At 42.8% G+C, this 20800-nt stretch overlaps 1 long non-coding RNA gene across 3 annotated transcripts in view; it reads left to right on the plus strand.

Moving 5' to 3' along the window:
• LOC131908825 (uncharacterized) overlaps positions 1–20800 on the plus strand; it is a 55434-nt gene that overhangs the window by 5278 nt on the left and 29356 nt on the right. Inside the window, exons 1-3 of one of the 3 annotated variants that reach the window (XR_009378673.1) lie at positions 129–759; positions 1621–1684; positions 3078–4297. This is a non-coding gene — a long non-coding RNA (uncharacterized LOC131908825). Of the gene's footprint in view, positions 1–128; positions 760–1620; positions 1685–3077; positions 7089–20800 lie in introns of those variants that run through there. The other 2 variants (XR_009378671.1, XR_009378672.1) reach the window with 2 other exon arrangements.

Raw genomic sequence — 20800 nt, forward strand, 5'->3', positions numbered from 1 at the left:
GAATACCTCAACCCATCATGTCCCAGAAATGCTGTGTGGGACAGATGAAGGGCACATCCTAGAATAGGTCATGTGAAATGGTACTGCCCACCATGAGCAGGACTTTATCCTGGGGATCAGCTCATGTTCACCCTGGGACATCTGGGGTCCTCCCTTCCCTTCCCTCCTCAGGGACCACATCCACTGTTGCTGCCAAACTAAAGCTGGCCCTGTACAGGAATAGGGGGCAGATGGGCTGAATTTTCACAACACAACTATCATGGTGACCTGACCTTCAAAAACCTTTATAGTCTGACCCCAAGATGTCCTGTTTTCAAAGCTTTCTCTTCCCTAGAGATTTGGGAAGATTGTCCAGGCAGGAGCTGGCTGCATTTTGTATGTAAGTAATGTGTCCAGGAAAAGACAACTGGTGTGGAAAAATAGGATACCATCTCTTGCAACTTCAGTGGAAATGTGGGAAGATCTTCTCTTCCTTCTGTCTGGGTTTGGTGACACATGTGTAGGGTGGTTGTCTGTGCTTTATCTCTGAAGCACCACCCCTAGCAGGCAGCAGGTAACTGCTAGGTACCTGATCCACCCAGGCGTGGCCAAGGGAGGATGCTTAAGACCTGGGATGTGTACATGCTCATTCTCTTGGCTACCTTGTAGTCTTGGATGTTGGATGCTGGTACTGTGGGCCTAGGCAGAGTTCTCTAGAGACCCATGTTGGACCACACCTCACCTCTCCTGGACTCCATGACCAACTCTCTTTTGCTTATTGTAAGTTAACCCAAAATAAACCCCTTGGATTATCAGATAAACTCCATGGAATTGCCTCATTATCTGGCACCCAACATGGGGCATGAACCTACGACCCTGAGATTAAGTGTCTCGTGCCTGATTACTTGAGTTTGCTCTCCTCATTCCTATTGGGTTCTGGGCTCCAGCTCTCCCTGCCCTGAGGGGCTTTGAAATCAAGACAAGTATGTTATAGAGACACTGAAGACCTCTCTAGATATTCTGTCCTCTACATGCTAAAAGCAAAAAAGCACCCTACTCTATGGCCTCAAACTGGGAGGGACCACCACCCATCACCAGAGCCAGAACACTAGACACACCTGCTAGTAGAGACCCACATAGCCAACCTATGCCTGCCTCCCTGTGACACCCTCAACTTTTTCTTCCTCTCTATCTACCACAGAGGCAGAAGCCCTGTCCATTTTATAAATGCCTAGGAAGCCTACTACTGTGCCTTGTGACCCTATGTGTTCCAGGATGCCCCCTATGGAGACCTGTGAATGTGAAAATACATCTTCTCTAAGAATATGCTCAGCTCTGACCATCTGCCTTCACCCAATTATCACAAAGCTGGGACCCATTAGACTGTCACACATGTGTCCAGAGATAGGACCAGGTTTATTGAAAGAAGAGGCATGGTAGAGTTCTGGAACTTGGCTCTGTCCTCTTGTGGCAACAGGAGGTGGCATCCAGGTGCAGAAGGTGGCAGGTGATCAGCTTCTGGTTGCTGAGTCTTCTCTGTAGAGCTTGCACCATGTACTAAGATTTCTCACAGGAATCTATTTGCAGAATCAGAAAGAGATAAGCAGCTCTAAATAGTGCTTCTGTGGTCATGTCTTACAGGGAAATCCTGAACAGAAAGGAAGAGGAAATGAGGAAAAATCAAATCTCTACCATCACAAAGAGGGTAAAAGATGTCTGTTCTGTTCAGGCCCATATTCATCACATATGTTTCATACACTCTCACAGATTGTGGGCTTGCAACCAGGGAACGACCTGTAGGACACACGGGGTGATAGTGTGTTAGAATGAAAGGCCTTAATCCAAGTAGGATGGGAAATTGTGTTTGAGGAAATGAGGCCTGCAAGCAGGTCACCATGGTTCCTCTTGGATCATCTAGGACTGAGAAGACTCAGGCCAGGGATAGGGGGCCCAAGTTCAAACTTGCTATAAAAGAAAGAGGCCAGCCAGGTGAGAGGAGTCAGGAGGGAAACATGTTTGCGTGTGGTTTGGGGTCTGCAGTAGAGATGGATGCCTCACACACAAAGGCTTCTGAGCAGGGGGCTCCTATCCCCACAGCCCTAGGGAGCAGAGGACATGTATAGAATTCAATGCACAGGCATAAGCTGGAAACAGCCTACACCCTCTCCTAAAGGGAAGTTCTGAGTTTCACAACTGGGGCAGCATCAAGGGGTCAAGGGAGTGCTCCACCACTGACTGTCCACATCCATATGCTCATTATGCTCTAAACCTCTCCAGGCAGGTCCATTTTGGCGAACATAGCCCTGAGTAGCCTATACCCTACTACAAAGTCATATATGAAAAGAAAGCACCTTTTTTCCTTGCATACTGTAGGGCCAACAGTAATATTTGATGCAAAAGAGGAAGGTCAGAAAAAAACCTAGCAACACATAGAGGATCTTGGCAGCACTGGAGACTTGGAGTGTTGGTCGTAATGTGAGGGTAGAGCACTCCTCTCTGGGTCTGCATGCTCTGTGCTGAGACACCCCAAGGACACTGTTTGAGTGCCTTGGTGGCAGAGCCTTCAGTGAGGGCAGGGGAGAGGCTGGATAATGAGTGGGAAGTTGTAGAGTGGAGTATGGGAGGGAAGTAGCCCTGTGACACCCAGGTGGGAGGGATCCTGGGAGCACAGTGGCTGGAGAACACCAAGAGAGATGTGAAGCGTGGTCAGAGCTGCGTGGCTACTAGTAAACATGAGGCTCTCAGGGCTTGGGGACAGTGGCAGGTGGAGGTCATGTCTCCACCTGGCACTGGTGACCTTTGACCCAAGTACTCTCCATGTGTACCTCAGTGTCCAGAGAAGCCCTGTGAGAGTAAAAACAAAGTGGGACACTGGACCATGAGAGCTGCTTTCCCCACGGTGTGATTGACATCTGTTTCTCAAGAAATACACACTTGCATATTTTTGGATCTGTTTGCTTTGTCAGTAAGCTTTATGTTTTATGAAGGAAATGCAGAGAAAAATTGTTTTTTTTCTCTCCCCCCACCCCCCAGCACTACCCAAATCTACAGATTGATTCTTTCTTTAGCTGCTTGTCTCTCCTCTTTCTTTTAAACAGGTGCTGGGCTGTGACTGCAGGACGTCTGAACTGTCTGATCATAGAGGAGCATGTTATGTGCAATAGGAAGTTCAGCAGAACTCTGGACTTCCTATGCAGGACCCCATACCTGATACCAGGACAATGTCTCAAGATGGGACCAGTGATCCCAGCATCAGGGGAGTCCCACTAGAAGTCTGTTCAGAGAAATACAACAATGGCAGACTGAGAAGAGAAAGAAGGTATCAGGGCTGGATGAATGAAGACTACACGTGGACTCGGGCCTCACAACTGGTCATTTGATGGCTGAGGAGAAGAAAGGACAAGAGCTTGCAAATCGTTCTCCCAAAGATACCAAGAATGGTAGGAATTGTCCCAGTTGGAAACTAGACTAAGTATGGTAGAAGGAGCCCACTCTGGACCCATTGCCTCACAAGTTCATGGGCAGTTCTTGCAAACTCACATACCCATGAGCATAGTCATTATGTAGGTGGGATGTTTAAAGCTATCCTTGTAGTAGGCCAGGGCGAAATCCTCTGTGATCAAGAAAAAGATGCCTATGTAGTGCTTTGACCCTGTGGAAACAAATAAGCCATATGCCCATGGAGTCTCTTTAGAAGTCTCTATGAAAAGGTAGAAATATGGGTGTGAGCACTTACAGGCTTGAAAGAAACCAGGGTATTTTTCGAAATGATCCAGATACTGCTTGAACAAAACACATCCGATGGGTTTCCTGAAATACAGGATAAAAAGTGACTCTAAATTGGACACTTTACTGCCTTTCCCACACACATCATAGGCCAGGCAATTAGGTCAGACTTCCCTCCCAATACATAGGACTCGGGCAGCAGTCTCAGAATCCAGCTGGTCATGACTCTGTACCCTCCCTGTGTGCTCCAAGTCACTCCAGGAGAAGGGCAGCTGATACACACTGCTGTGGAAATGGTGAGCAAACCAGACCCCCTTCTGGTACATTCTGGTACCTCGAACACAATAGGTCTTTCCAAACACAGCCTGCATACACACCCTGGATCACTAAATGTGTCTCAAAAACAACTCCCAAATGATAGTATCCTGGGCCGATATATTCCCCACCTGGGTTTTTCACTAGCACAGAAACCAGAGGACTCTTCAGGGCCCTGTGAGCATCATTCCTGTGGATACCAAAGACACCTGGTTCATTGCACAGACAATGCAAAAGGAATCCAGGATGACATGGAGAGCCTAGCTGAGATCAGGAGGTATGTGTGAGATGAATAGGGGCGAGATGAAGCAGCCAAAAGCAGAGATACCTGTCTGGGTGTGTGCACTCACATGATCTTCATCCTGAACTCCAACTTCCCAATAGCATTAATGACAAAGGCGAAGGGTGGCAGTGGGCTGAGCTTCTTCTTTGCAGGAATAGGCATGTTTCCAGCCCAGCGAGTTATATACCATTTTCCTAGAAGCTAGAGGAGAAGTCAGGCTTCGGGGTCAAGAAAAGACAGGGAAAGGATTCCCAGGCTGGAGATGGAGCAGGAGCATGGCTAAGAGGGGGTTGGGGAGCATCTTAATGCAGACAGGAGGGGCCTGAGGCACTGGAAGGACAACAGGCGACCTGGTCATGACTGGATCTTCTCTACCATTTTCAGGCAGAGCCAGGCAAGCTGGAGTAAGGGTCTTCTGGGAGATAAGTTTCCTGGAAGGGACTCTGTCCTGTGTCCTTAAGGAGGTCCTGCACAAGGAGCTGAGAAAAGTTACCCAGAGAGTGAGGCAGGATGCAGAGTAGACAGAGCTCAGAGTGGGTCAGTCACAGGTGGAAGGTAACACCAAGCACCCAGAGACTATGAGATCATTTGTGGTCACAGTCACCCCACTCACATGTCAGCTGATCCTGGCTGGGGTTCAGTCCCTGTTTCCCCCCACACACTCACACAGTCAGGGAGAATCCCCCAAGGACTGGACTCATCAACGTTCTCACAAAACCAATCAATCAGTACTCAGTACTCTCTCTGTCCCTACCTTGACACAATTGTCTCAGGAACATTAGCATATGACCTTCAAGTGACCTTGGCACCTGCCTCCCCTCCCAGGATCCACACACCCTTGACCTCCCTGTCTCCAGTACACAGGGACCCAGGACCAAACTGAGAGCTGGAATGGATGGCTTTCCTGCTTTTATGGAGGACAGGCAGGATGAAGACCAAGCATTTGGTGTGGAAACATCAGAGAGGATCTGGTTCCCAAGGCTTGGGTGGCCAAGAGCATGAACAGCAGCTTGCCAGCACCCAGACTGGAGAAAGGACTTGGGGTCTCTGAGTAAGCTGTGTGGCCATGACAGACAGCCCAATGAGCTGGAGTTGTACCTAGGGGGAGACAAGGTGCCTAGATACAAGCCTCAGTCCCAGGACCATTTGGCATAGATGTTTCTTGGCCTCCAGGACAAAGTCATCAACAAACAGGAAAGGCACAACCAGGCACCTCTGTTCATCAGTGATAGGGTGTGGGAGCATGGCTGATCATATCAGGACCCTCACATCTTCTCAGGAAGACATACCTGAGTTGCTAAACATGATCTCTTGGGAAGTCCATCCCTCTGACCTTCCCTCCCAGCAGTGCTCAGCCCTCAGCAAGCAGCAGTGCTACATCTGTGCACATCTCCCTGCAGGAGACTTTCACTGAGAACAGAAGTTCTGAAAAGACTCAATTCTGTCATTTGAAAGAAGGTTCTCAGGAGCCACAGGCTGACAGAGGAGTCACTGGTCACTGTGACAAAGTGGTGAGCCAGATGACACTATAACCCATTCCTCTGCCTGTGGGTGCCAACCCTGTGGGGAGCTGAATGATGATACTGGAGGTCATAGCCTTCATGGAACCCAGGGACTGTCCCAGATGTCTACCTGTGGGTCCATCAGTGACCTCAGACACTCACCCAGTCCAAGGTCATGACCCAAGAATCCCAGACCCCACCCTCAGTGCTCCCATGGCTCTCACCTTCTCAGTGGTGGCAGGAAATGTAGCAGCCCTGTAGACAGTAGCAGGAATTGTTAAAGCTTCTTCATCTTCAGCTGCTACAGAGAGTAGAGTCAGGCTCAGAGGCAGCAGGAGCAGCTTCATAGTCGCCATAGTGCCCATGTGCTTCTGGCCTCCCTGCAGCATCTACATCCCAGCCTCACCTGCACAAAGGCCCATCCATGTGTGAGCTGATTGTACCGTTGTTTTGTTTGGACCTCATAGACACATGGTGCAGATTTCTGTAATTAAACACCTGGCTGCACTTTCACTCATTCTGAGGAAGCCTTGTCAGGAGAAAGAATGTTATCAGAGTGGGAAGCATGACCTCAAAATACAGAACAGGAGGATAATAAGGGCTCCCGAGTTCCTACCCTTTGCATGTCCAAGTTCTATTCCCACCAAAATCACTCATATCACTTAATCTTACCTCCCAAAACTTCCAACTCCAAACAGTCACCAGCTTCTCTCCACATAGCAGTGGTGAATGTAAAACCCTATCCTCTCCACCACAGCCCCCAGAGAGCTCAGCTGTGGTCTCTCTTCACCACACTCTGGCTCCTGTATCCTGTCTTCTCTGTATGCTTACAAGGACCCTGCACATCTTTCTGACTCTGCATGTTCTCCCTGCAGCTCCCATCCTACTCAGCATCTAGGCTTCTAGAAATCTTCCAAATTCTACTGTGCCTTGTCTCAGAGCTGCTCATTTCTCTCAGGTCAGGCTCCAAGAGTTGGGACTCAAGCCAGACTGAAGTCTTTCCAGATTGCCCAACTCCCATTGGTCCTCTGTTCTATGCCATAGCACAGTGCAAATCCACTGCCTTGCATCTGTGCACATGTGGAGCTGTGTGTGTGCCTGTGTACAAATGTAACTGTGCATTTGTGTCCATGTAGGTATGTGGTAGGGCACATGTGCATGTGTGTCTGAGAGTTCATGTGTATGCCTGTCTTTGAATTTTGGTGCCTCTGCCTGTGTATGTGAGTACATGCTTTGTTCTGAGGTGTGTGTCTCCGTCTTTGTGTATACAAGTATACATATATCAGTGTATATGTGTGTTGGTGTCTGAACTTGTGTGTGTCTGTGTATGAACCTGTGCCACTGGGAGAAAGGCATATTTTCTATATGTGTTATGTGCCTCTATTTCTATGTGTGCCTTTGTCTCTCTGCATCCATGTGGCAGGGTCTATGAGAATCCAAATCTGTGTCTGTTTATGCCTGTCTCTGTGGATGTGTCTATGTGTGATAGCTTCCTGGATGTTAGGAAGAGAATCTGAAATGACCCTCGCAGGCTACATGCTGAAACACTTGCCCACTAGCTGGAGGCACTTTGTCGAGAAAACTAGAGTCTTTGGCACTGTGGCCTCACTAGAAGATGCTGGACGCCAGTGGAATCTCCCTCTGGGTCTGCCCCAAGCACTCTACTTCCTGATCCACTGGACTGTATCAAGCTCCCTGCCCAGAGACAGATCTGATTCACCTATCTTGCCTTCTCACATGATGGACAGTATCTCCTGGAGCATGAGCCAGAATCAATCCTTCGTCCATTGTGTTGTTTCTGTTGTGTATTGTGTAGTAATTCCAACTAGAGAAACTAACAGAAGAAACCGGTACTGATAAGTAGTGTCACTGCTGTAAGAAGCCTGGGCATGTGGGTCTCACATGGAATGGTTGTTGGGAAATCAGGAAGGGATTGCCCCTGCAGGCTAGACAAGCCCTTCAGAGCTGTGTGTGGAGCTCATGGGAATCCTCAAGGAATGCTGACTGGAAAGACCAAGCTCTTGAAATTTCAGAGGGCAGCAAGGATGCTATCAGAACCTGGAAGACAGGTCCCTCATGTTGCACCACAGTAAAGAATCTAGTTACCTGTGCTGATGTCATGATAGGTTGAGTGAGGCTGAACTGAACAGTTATGAACTCACTTGTCTGGTAGAGGTTTCAAGAGCAGTCAGCATTCTGGATGCAGCCTGGTGATGACACCAGGCAGGGATGTTCCAGCCTCCTCCATGTTGCAGGCACTATCAACCTTCAGGCGGGGCCTAGCCTTGAGTTAATCCATTTCATAGTGACTTAACCTGAGTTACCCTATTTTGAAAAAAATGACAGGAAAGCATGACTCCACATCTTGTTTACACAAATTAACAGCATCCTTCTGCCAGCACAGCTGGAGGCACAAAGTGATGAGAGATTTCTGTGTGACAATCAACTATGACACTGAAAACATATCATATATATTAGAAACACCAGACTCCAGATATATGAGGTTGTCAATCACACCAGATGGAACTTTGTCACCTGGTGCTTTAAAGAGGAGTACCTCAAGACTGAGTTATGCAGTTTGCTGACTGTCACCAGTCACTCTTTAAAAGTTTCATTAGTTAAAATGGTCACAGTCAAGAACTGTTGCCCCTGGCTGAGTCCTTGGATGAGTTGGTTGTCTTATCCCAATAGCAGGGTGATGCAATTCATCATTCAAACATATCTTTTGTTCTGTTGGGTTGTTACCCAGGCCGGTCATGATTCCTGCACCCAGATGCTCATGTGCTTGACCAGGAGCAGTACCAGGAGAACCTCGAGAATTCAATATCCTCCTGTACATCTTTCTTAGCTCTCATCTCTCTTTGTTTCACTAGATCCCAAGGAAACCCAAAACAACCTATCTGGTTGACCCCACAGACTAAGTGAGTCACAGTGGCCTGTCTACCCTCTTTATGAAGAATCAGAGAAGAAGGTGAGGATACAGGAGTGGGGACTGGGGTAAGTTGACTTACCCAGGAGGGAGTTTGTTTCATGTTCTTCAGGACAAAGGCTCTTGTGCTGTCCTGGGCTGATGTGGAGATGAGATTCTCCTTGACATATAAAGGACAGTTTGTTAACAGGAAGGGAGCTATGGTGGTTTGAAAGAAAATGGCCCCCAAAGGAAGTGGCCCTACTAGGAGTTGTTGGTGTGTATGTGTCCTTGTTGGAGACCACTTTCTGTTGCCTGCAAGATGTAGGACTCTCATCTAACTTCCCCAGCACCATGTCTACCTGCATTCTTCTGTGCTTCACACCATGATGATAATGAACTGAATCTCTGAAATGTAAGTGAGCCACCACAATTAAATGTTTTCCTTTATAAGAGTTGCCATGGTCATAGTATGACTTCACAGCATAGAAACCCTAAGACAAAAGTTGGTACCAGGGCCTAGGGTATTGCTGTGATAAGCCTGACCATGTTTTTGTTTGGAGAAATTTGGACTTTGGTACTTTGGGTTAAAAAAGGAGTTGAGCTCTTTAAGTGCTGCTTAATGGGCCATACTAGTAGGAGCATGGAAGACAGTGGTGCTGAGTGTGATCTGATGAACTGTAAGTGGCTGGCTCAAGAGGTTTCAGAGAATTTTAGTGTAGCTAGAGTTTTCCTGCCTGGCCCACAGTCAGGACAAATCTCTATCACCTGCCAGTCCCACAGCAGCTCAGAACCAACCAAGTAAACACAGAGACTTATATTGCTTACAAACTGTATGGCCGTGCCAGGCTTCTTGCTAACTGTTCTTATATCTTAAACTAATCTATCTCTATAAATCTATACCTTGCCACGTGGCTCATGGCTTACTGGCATCTTCACATGCTGCTTGTCATGGCGGCAGCTGGCAGTGTCTCTCTGACTCAACCTTCCACTTCCCAGAATTCTCTTCTATCCTTCCTGCCTGGCTACTGGCCAATCAGTGTTTTATTTACTAACCAATCAGAGAAACATTTTTGACATACAGAACATCCCACAGCATTTTAGTATGTTGCCTAAAGATCATTCTTGTGGTACTTTGGTGAAGAAAGTGGCTGCTTTTTTCTCTTGTTTGAAGAGTCTGCCTAAGGTTATAGTAAAGAATTTTGAATTAATTACATTGGCAGAGGAAATCTCCAAACAGATTAGTGTAGACTCTGTTATGTACTTATTATTACTAACTCTGATGAGGGTTTATAATGAAAAGGAGGAAGCTGAGCAAATAAAAATACAAAATGTACAGATTTCTAAGAAAAGGAGCACCAGAAGTGGAATTGAGCTAAATCCTGTGTTCAAGGAGATAAACAGATTAAGAAATGGAATAAAGGGATTGGTGACCTCAGGGAAGATCCCACCCAGCTACATTTCCACCTTGTGTAAAGTAATTAAAGAAAAGCTTAGACCTGTGTGTGGTGGTGCACATCTTTAATCCCAGTACTCAGAAACCAGAGGCTGGAAGACCTTTGAGTTTGAGGCCAATGTGGTCTACAGAGCAAGTTCCAGGACAGCCATATGAAACCATTAGGCAATGGTGAAACCTATGGAAAGCAGAAAGCTGGTGAAGATGTAATTGAACAACGGGGATGTGTCCCAGCCCCAGTAAGCAGCAGAACTTGGTGGCTTAGGCCACCTGTTTTTGGAGTTAAGGATAGAAGAAAGAAGCTATGGAATTTGCCCCATACAACTAAGTAAAGCCACTGATACCAGACATGTGTCAGGTGTGTACCTGAATGGAGCCAGAGAGGTCATTGCATGAAGCTGTGAAGGTGAATCATGGTTTGCCTTTGGAGACCCCAAGATGATAGAGATAACAGAGCTGTGGGATATCTGCCAAGGAAAACTTCTAACAGGGAGTGGAACCAGACCAACAGAAAGAAGTATGTTGCAGTCAACAAAGCTGAAACCAGTTGGATATCTGAGGAGTTTTTTTAATATCAGACAAGGAGATGCAGAGTTTGGAGTTTGCCCTGCTGGTTTTCAGGCTTGCTTTTGTCCAGTATTTCTTCACTGTGCTCCCTTCCCTATGTATTCAAATGGTATGTATACCATGCCATTGTATGCTGGAAGTATGTGATCAGTTTTTAATTTTAATTATTATAGGGGATTACAGTGAAGAGACTGCATGAATCTCAGAAATGATTTTGAACATTAGACTTTTAAACATTGTTAAGACTGTGGTAGACTATGGGAACTTTTGAAGTTAAACTGAGTACATTGCATTATGATATGGCTATAAGCCTTTGGAGCCAGGGAATAAAATGTAGTAGTTTAAAAGAAAAATGGCCCCCAAAGGGAGTGACACTATTAGGTGGTGTGGCTTTATTGAAGTAGATATACACTTTTTGGAGACCACTTCCTGTTGCCTACAAGATATAGGACTCTCAGCTATTTCTCCAGCCACATGTCTGCCTGCATGCTGTCATGTCCCACACCATGATGATACTGGACTGAACCTCTGAACTGTAAGTGAGCCACCTCAATTAAATGCTTTCCTTTATAAGAGTTGTTATGGTCATGGTGTGTCTTCAAAGCAATAGAAACCCTAACTAAGACAAGAGCACAGTGGGAGTTGCAGTTGTAGAGGAGATGCTGGCATACCCACCAGATCACACAAGGAGAAAATAGTCCATCTCTCATGCTATCTACAGTCCTCCACATTGGAGTGAGAAGAAGAAACAACTCACTTCAGTTCACAGGATGATCTGCTTATACACATAAGAACCATAAATAATAACCATGTCACAGACTCAATATTATGCTGTCTTGGAATTTGGTACTCCAAATAAATTATTTTATAATTTAGCTTCACACGTATTTTCAGAAGATCCACAGAATACAGCCAGATTCTTTGCACAAATATCACACAAATGCTCTTAAGCCCAATTGTGAATAAAGTCCTTGTTTACTCATGAAGGCTATAGTAGGCCTCATAAACCAGGACTCCACTGCTCACATTGCTCTCAGCACTATTGCCTTCCAAGCCCATTAATGTCTGCTTAAAGCATCAACAACTTTCCTAGTCCAATGTCTCAAAGGCTTGTAACTTTCTCCAGAAATCACCTTAACTTGGTCAGGTTTTTCATAGCAACAGCCCCACTCCTCTGGTGTCAGTTTCTGCATTAGTTATTTTTTTGTAGCTGAGATAAAGTACCATGACCAAAGGCAACATAAGAATGAAGGTTCACTTTGGTTCACAGCTGCAGAAGGCTGGAGTCTACACATCAGGGAAAGGCAGGGCATGCAGCAGGCACATGGAGCTTGCTGACCACACTTCATCTGCACCCAAGAACAGAGGGAGCATGGAATAGGCAAGGCTACAAATGCTCAAATCCCACCTGCAGTGACATACTTTCTCCAGCAAGGCTGCAACTCCTCAAGGTTCCATAACCTCCTCAAAAGTGACATCAACTGAGAAGCAAGGGTTCAAACAAATGAGCCTGTTGTTTTTCTGTTAGCTTAGCAGCTAAACCTGAATCTACTGATATTTTAACTACTATCTGTGGCCCTGTATCTGTAAGGTCAGCACCCTACCTCTCAGGCTACAGCTGAGTCCCACCAACTCTGCAGCTGCTGCCAAATGTAGTTTTTTAATGTATCATTCTGTTTACTGATAAAGACTTGGGAGTCAAATATTGTGGTGAAAACTTGCTAGCTCAGAGAAGCCAAGAAGCAATCTTCCTTTTTGGCCAGAGACCCTACAAGACAGGCTCCCTCCAACTGTCCCAAACCAAAAAGATGGTGAAACTCCATGTCCCTCCCTACTCCTTCCTATGCATCTCTCTATCCATCTTCCTTGCTCTTCCATACCCTCTATGGCTAAATACTATCAAGTAGTTTCTGGCTCTGCCCCCTGATCCAAGGTAGATTTTTATTAACATAGCCTTTGTTTCACAGTGTGATGAAATATCCTGAAACATTTCCCCCTTTTTGTCTAAATAAAAAGGAAAAGTTTTAATTCTAACACAGTAAAGATATACACAATAAGAACAAATATCAGGTAAGAATTACATTCACAATGTCTTATCCATTTGTCCTTGGCAAATTTGGAAAGTACTCTATTATCTATTCTGTCTTGGTGAGTCCAAAGTTTTGTACCTAAATCACTTTCTATCATAACTTGTATTAGCAGCCTAAAAATATCCTATTAGACATTAAAACATTTTCTTAGATAAACAACTTAAGTTTTTATGTCTCTCAACCTTATAAACATTACAACTCTTTTGTGAGTTACTTTTTTGAATTTGATAACAAAGAAAATAGTAAAATTATACCTATCTACTCTTCAACCCTATCAGAGTCTGATAAGGATAAAACATTACCTGAGTGAAGAGAAAGTGCAAAGCAAGGAACTTCCTAAATTATAGAAATGACAGAGACAGCCAGCTGCCTGGACAGTCACCCAAGTTTCCTCTACAAAGTTGGAGCACCCATATTGAGCCTACAGGCCTAGAATATTTGACCGACATTTCTGTGAAGCAAGAATTTAGAAGGACTGGCCTACCTTGTCTTGGCAAAGATCAGCAGTTGACTTCCTTTGTGTCCTGCTTATCCAATTTGGAGAGCATACTATCAGTAGTCAAGGTAAAGGAAGTTTCTTGCCCAGTGACTAGCATTTGCACATTGAAAGCAAATTCCACATGGAAGTTCTTCAATGCCCATCATCTCCTTTGAAGTAGATTGATGCTGCCAGGAGCAGACTTATCTCACTGTCATGAAAGCCTTATTCTGTAGATATCTGAAGTGTTTGAAGACCACCTGTCTATCTAAAATATATCTGTATAACCTTGAAAACATACCTTCCATGATTACAAGTCTGATTGTTATAGGTGACTAATCTGCATTTCTTATTTATCCTAAAGAGTTTGCAATAATAGCTTTCAAGGACTAGAACTTTGCATTTTTAAATGAGCTGCATAGGTACTGTGACCATTCCTAACCTCGACTTTTGAGGTCTCCAAATATAATGGGGCCTTGCAATGACAAATTTACTTGGACTGTGGTAATGCCACTAAGCTGACCAACACCACCCAATGATCAGTTTTGGACTAACAGCTGCTCAGAATAATTTCAAATCTGCTAGATGAAATGGTCCAGCCTCACAGAAACTCCATCCAGCACTTCACATAAGCTCTGCACTTTCCCACCACACAGAGACTGGACAAGAAATGATACAGCTAGCTTTCCCAGGACTTGACTATTACCCCAATTTTTCAGGGTCCTCTAAAGATGCTGTTGACCCCAGACAACAGGAAGTAATTTTAAGAACAGAGTGCCCACATTCTCAAGAGCTAGGGTAGATGCATTTTTGTTTTTCAGTGGGTTATTGATGTTTGTAATTGTTTAGGGGGATTAATTGCAAGTTGTTATTTATTATAGTCAGGGAAAAAGCTAAACAAAGGAGATTAGATTAAGGGATTTCTTCCTTCATTCCTTCCTTTCTTTCTTTCTTCCTTTCTATCTTTTTCTTTCTTCTATCTTTTTTTCTATGCTATATAGTGTTGAAAAATGGAGATGGGGCATGAAAAGAAAAAAAGGGGGAGGTATAAAAATAATAGGATAAAAGGGTAGATTGAATCTTCCAAAAAGCAAGTACTAGTGCCAGATATTTTACATTTGTATGTGTTTTTGTATATTGATACAAATTTAAAGTTATTATTGCTATAACATACTGTACATATATTTCTACTCTTATTTAAGGTACTGTACCTCACTCATAAGAGGATATTAGGAGCAAAGTATAGGATAACCAACCTACAATCCACAGCCCCAGAGAGGCCAGATAACAAAGAGGGACTAAAGAAGGATGCATGGATTTCCCTGGGAAGGGGAAATAGAAGAGATCTCCTGGGTAAACTGGGGATAGGGGTAGGGGGTGGGATGGGTGATGGGAATATGAGGGATCAGGTTGGGCAGGCTGGGCATGGGCATGGGTTGGGGATTGGATGGAGGGGGAGAGTAATGAAGGAGACATCTTAATGGGGGGGGGCATTTCAGGGTAAGGGGGAAGCCTGGTACCAGGGAAACTCCCAGGAATCCACAAGAATGACCCTAGCTAAGATTCCTAACAATAGTGGAAAGAGTGCCTGAACTGGCCATCTAATGTAATCAAATTGGTGACTATACTAATTGTCATCAGAGAGCCTTTATCCAGTAACTGATGGAAGCAGATGCAGAGATCCACAGCCAAGCACTTGGTTGAGCTTCAGGAGTCTGAATAAAGGGAGGAGGGACTGTATGAGCCTGGGGGTCAAGGTCATGATTGGGGAACCCACAGAGATAGCTGACCTGAGCTTGTGGGAGCTCCTGGGTCCCTAGAAAATTAGGGGACCTGCATGGGACTGACCTAGGCCCTCTGCATATGTGTGACAGTTGTGTAGTTTGGTCTGACTGTGAGGCTTCTAGCAGTGAGATCATGATCTTCCCTGGCATGCTTAGCTGGCTTTGGGGAACCTGTTCTTCATGCTGGATTACCTAGCCCAGCCATGATGTGGGGAGAAGAGCTTGGTCCTGCCTCAGCTTGATGTGATATGCTTTCTTCATGCCCATGGGAGGCCTGCCCCTTTCTGAATGGAGATGATGGAGGAGGAGTGGATGGAGAGGGGGTAGATGGGAGAAAGTAGGAGGGAAGGGAAATTATGATCAGTATTTAAAATAAATGAAAAAATTTAATTAATAAAAAAATCCTGTGGGAGAATGAGTAGAATGTAGAATGATTATGATACAATCAAGTTCTGGATTCAAGTGATTCACATGTGCACCCTGTAATTACTTTTCTACCAGAGCAAATTCTCTTTCAGCCTCAGATGATAACCTTCCTGGGCTATTTAAATCCCTATCACCTTGTAAAGTTTGAAATAAATTCTTAGCTCTTGCATAGCAGTTTTTCAAAATAATTAAGAATTTGTAATTGATCTCTTCTAATTTGTACTTTCTGTGGTTAAATTTTCTGTACAACCAATCTTATATCCTAAATAATTAATAGATCCTCCTCTTTATACTTTTTCAGGAGCAATTTGTAATCCCCAACAAAGCAAAATTCTCTTTAGTTCCTCAAGCATTTCTTCTAAGGTATTTGCATCTGAATCATCCAGTAAGATATCATACATATAATGGCAAATTATAGATTGATGAAACTACTTATAAATTATTTCTAATGGCTTTTGTACAAAATATTGACACAAAGTGGGGATGTTTAACATTCCTTCTGGAAGAATTTTTCCAAAGGTACGTTTTAACAGGCTGGGAATTATTAAAAGCAGACAATGTGAAGGAAATTCTTCTCTATCCTGTTCTTGTAAGATATAGTTTAAAAAAATAGTCGTTTAAATCAATCACTATAATAAACCATATTTTAAGTAATAAAGGAGGCAGAGGAAGTATAGAGCCCATTGGCAAATCACCTTATTTATGGCCCTAAAATCTGTTATTCTCCATTTTCCAGATTTCTTTTTAATAACAAATATAGGAGAATTCCAAGGACTGGTTGATTATTCAATATATTGAGCAATTGGCTGCTCCTGTACCAGCTGTTCTAGTGCCTGTAGTTTTTCTGATGTCAAAGGCCATTGTTCTACCCACACAGGTTTCTCATTTAACCATTTTAAAGGTAAGGTTGTTGGTACCTTTAAAAGATGAAAAGCTGTTTTGCCCTGCTTGTGTACAAACTGAATGGTCTTTGATTGTTCTTGATAATACCTTTTAATATTTTTCTCAGAAGTACTTTTTATTTTATGGTTTGTTTCTGAAATTGGAGGAATGTTAATCTGTGTTTTCCATTGCTGCAATAAATCAGGATCCCATACATTCATTGCTATGTCAAGTATATATGGCTTTAACTTTTCTATCTGTCACCCTTGCCCTGTACACTCAACCCATTTTGTACTTTGTTTTACCTGAAATAAAGTTCTAATCCCTAGAAGTTGAATATTTACTTCTTAAAGAGGCCAATCTGGATGCCAAGATTTTGGTGTAATTATTATTACATCTTACTCTGTGTCTACCATACCTTCAATTTCAATGTCATTTATTTGTATTTTTAGTTTTGGTCTCTGATCATTTATACCAGTTTCCCAAAATAGTTGTTTTTTGGTCTCTCCTGAAATGTTTTTTGTATCTACTAAAGCTGTGCTATCCTTGATCACATCCAGAGTAGTGTGGTTTTTAACAACAGGCATTTAGTCTTTTACTTGCTCTGTGGATGAGTTTGGCAGGGAATGATTGAACCAAATTTTGTCTTGAGGCCTGCAAGGGGCCCCCTAAGATGTTTCCCAGTGGCAAAAGGTTACCTTGCCTGTCCCTCTGATCTGCATTTACTAGTCCAGTGCTGGCCTTTGCCACACCTTCTGCATACTCCAGAAAGCTGGGGCCTTATGTTTGGATTATTTCTACAAAAAGCATTGTTTCTAGGAATGCCTTGCCTACAATCCCATTTCAAATGACCTTGTTTGCCACAATTAAAACACTTGACACTTGGATTTTCCTTAAAATTTCTAGAAATGAATTCTATCAAAGAAGCATCATAAGAGTGAGATCGAATATCATCTGTATTTTATTCCATTCATCTATTGGTGCTGATCTTGCCTTTTAAGGTCTAATCAGCCTTTCACATTTTCAAAAGCCAAATATTCAATTAATATTCATCTGACTTCTGGATTGGATACTATTCTACTTACAGCTGTGTAACGTGAATCTTAAAATATCTTACTAATAAAAAAAAAAAAAACAGAGCCAGTATTGGGGTAAATGCTGAAAGATCAGAGAGACAGAACAAGCCACAACTAACCTCACCTTGCCAACTCCTCAGCTGATCTTGTTTCCTTAGACTGAAAGCCTCAGAGTCCTCACTGGAATGGATCTCAGCCGAACTGCTCAAAAGCCTCTAGTTCCTGGTCCTCAGCCTCAAGAGCAAAAGTTCCTGTTTCCTCACACCTTATATACCTTTCTGTGTCCTGCCATATTATTTCCTAGGATTAAAGGCATGTGTCCTTCCTAAGCAAAGACATGAGATCTCAAGTGCTGGGATTAAAGGTGTGTACCACCACACCTGGCTCTATTCCCAGTGTGGCCTTAAATACACAGAGATCTAGACAGATCTCTGCCTCCCAAATGCTACGATTAAAGGCGTGTGTGCCACCACTGTCTGGCCTCTATGTCTAATCTAGTGGCTGTTCTGTTCTCTGATGTCCAGATAAATTTATTAGGGTACACAATACATCAACCACATTTCCTTTTTTTGTCTAAAATAAAAAAGTTATAACTAATATAAGAAAAACTACAATAAGTACAATAAGTATATACAATGTATAGTCAAGAATTACATTAACAATGTCCAGTCCATTAACATTTGACAAATTCAGACAAAAAATTCATTATTTATCCTATTTTGGTGAGCCCAATACAAAATTTGTATACAATATACAAAAATCCAATCCAATGTAAAATATTTAAAAGTAGTAGTTGCCTTTTAAAAGTAGATTCAATAATCTACATTTTATCTTCTATCTATATCCTCTTTTTTTCAGAGTAGATTCAACAATCTACCCTTTATTCATCATTTCTATCTTTTTTCAGAATAGGTTCAATAATCTACCTCTTATCTATATCCTCTTTCTTCTTTTTCTTTTCTTTTTTTTAAATAAAAACCCTGAATCTAATCTCCTTTGTTTAGGTTTTTCTTCCTGATCATTAACAATAACAACTTGTAACCAACCATTCTAAACAATGGCAATTATCCATAACCCATTGAATAACCAAAAACCACCCACCCCACCTCTTGGGAATATGAGTATCATTTTCTTAAAATTATTTCCTGCTTGAGGGAATCCTGAAAAAAAATTGGGGGTTAATTGTCAAGTCCTGGGAGAGTTAGCTATATCATTTGTTGTCCAGTCTCTGCATAATGCAAAAATGTAGGGCTTGTCTCAAGTTGTTGCTTGAGTTGTCTGTAGATAGAAATGATAGGATAAAAGGGAAGATTATTGAATCTATTAAAAAAGATATAGAAATGATGAATAAAGGGTAAATTATTAAATCTACTCTGAAAAAAAAGAGGATATAGATATAAGATAAAAGGTAAATTATTGAAACTACTTTTAAAATGCAACTACTAGTTTTAAATATTTTACAATGGATTGGATTTTTGTATATTATACACAAATTTTGTATTGGACTCATCAAAATAGAATAGATAATGGAATATTTTTGCTGAATTTGTCAAATGCAAATGGACTAGACATTGTTGATGTATTTATTGCCTGTATACATTGTATATAGTTTCTGTACTTATTGTATATAGTTTTTCTTATATTAGTTATAATTTTTTATTTTAGACAAAAAGGGGAAATGTGGTGATATTTTATTTGTGTTCTAATAAATAAAGCTTGTATGGAGATCACAGGAAAAAGCCAGCCACTATATTAAACATAGAAGTCAGGCTGTGGTAGCATATGCCTTTAATCCTAGCAGTCAGGAGGCAGAGATTCATCTGGATCTCTGTGAGTTCAAGGCCACACTGGGAACAGAGCCAGGTGTGGTGGTACAACACCTTTATTCCCAGCACTAGTTAACCATAGAGATCTGGAGGTCTGTATAGACAGACAAGAAGTGATAGAGCTTGGCAGAAAGGGGAAGTGATGTAGCTGGGTGGAGAGAAGTGAGATGGCAGGGTACAGAAAGGATATAGGCATGGGTATACAGGAAGTATCTCTCTTTGACTGAGGATTTCTAGTGGTAAGAACATGGCTGACTTCTTTCTGCTTCCCTGATCTCTCAGTTTTTATCCCAATATCTGGCTCTGGGTTTTTTATTAATAAGACTGTCTAGCAATTTATGTTACACAGTTGAAGTCAAACTTTGTAAAAAAAAAAATCAATGAAGGCTTCTTTTGGACCTTGTATAATTTTATTAAATGACTCAGACTTCTTTTTGATTCTTCAACCTTATCCTAAGCATTTAAGGCTACTAAACCACACAGGGCCAAAGTGTGATCATCAAATTCACACTGTCTTTACAACACACAGCATATTTGACTTTACCTAGAAGATGATCTTGGGGAATATTAATGCCTCTAGCCCTATTTCATTATTTATGACTCTAGCTCCTTCTAGCCACTATGTTTCCATTGTAACTAAGGACCAGCTTCCAATACTACTGTAGCTAAATATTTCCATTCTTGGGAGATAATTTTATTCTGAATTCTCCATGAATTTAACGTATGTTTAACATATGGTGAATGCATATCACATGAAGGGGCCACTTCCTTAAATATCCTCAGATATAATATTTCTTTAGAATTCCATTTAACTTCTGCATAACCTCAGGGGTGCCTGTTGTCTGCTGGTCATTCTTGAATGGTAACTGGATAAACTGAGGTTGGTTTTCTAATAACCTTGGGCCTCCCCCCTCTTCAGTTTCATCATGCAGTGGTGCAGTAGGTTTTCGTCTAAATTTCTCTGTCTGTGTCTGGGTATTTTTCTTATTTTCATTAATAATTCTTTCTAAGGCTTGTATTTATTAGTAGTAAGTAGTAAGTATTTCTAAGGCTTGTATCTTAACAGTCAAAATTTCATTTTTGGCATAGTTATCAACCACTATTTAAAGGATAAAATATGAATTATCAAACTGATAGTAATTTGTTACAGAATAGGGAGGGTTAGGCAGCTAAGAGACAGAGAACAGTGTAGCCATAAGGAACAAAGAGGAACCAACAGGAACACCACTTAGTAAAGGGTTCCAATATCACAGAATCCATGAGGGCACAGGGAAGCTGCAGGACTTAGCAGCAGCTCCTAGGGACAGGCAAGGAAACTCACAATGTATGAGCCCAAGAAGGCACAAGGAGAGATAAAGCAGATAGCTCTGAGGGGAGGAGGTAAGGAAGGGTCACAGAACCTGCAGCATGGAGGCAGCTCCTAGGGGGAGGTGAGGAGGTTTCAGGAAGGAGCTGAGAGGAGCCATGAGGAGGTGAGTGTCACAGCAACAAGAATTTCAATC

The sequence above is a fragment of the Peromyscus eremicus genome, chromosome 4 (assembly GCF_949786415.1).
Source record: "Peromyscus eremicus chromosome 4, PerEre_H2_v1, whole genome shotgun sequence".
Classification (NCBI taxonomy): domain Eukaryota; kingdom Metazoa; phylum Chordata; class Mammalia; order Rodentia; family Cricetidae; genus Peromyscus; species Peromyscus eremicus.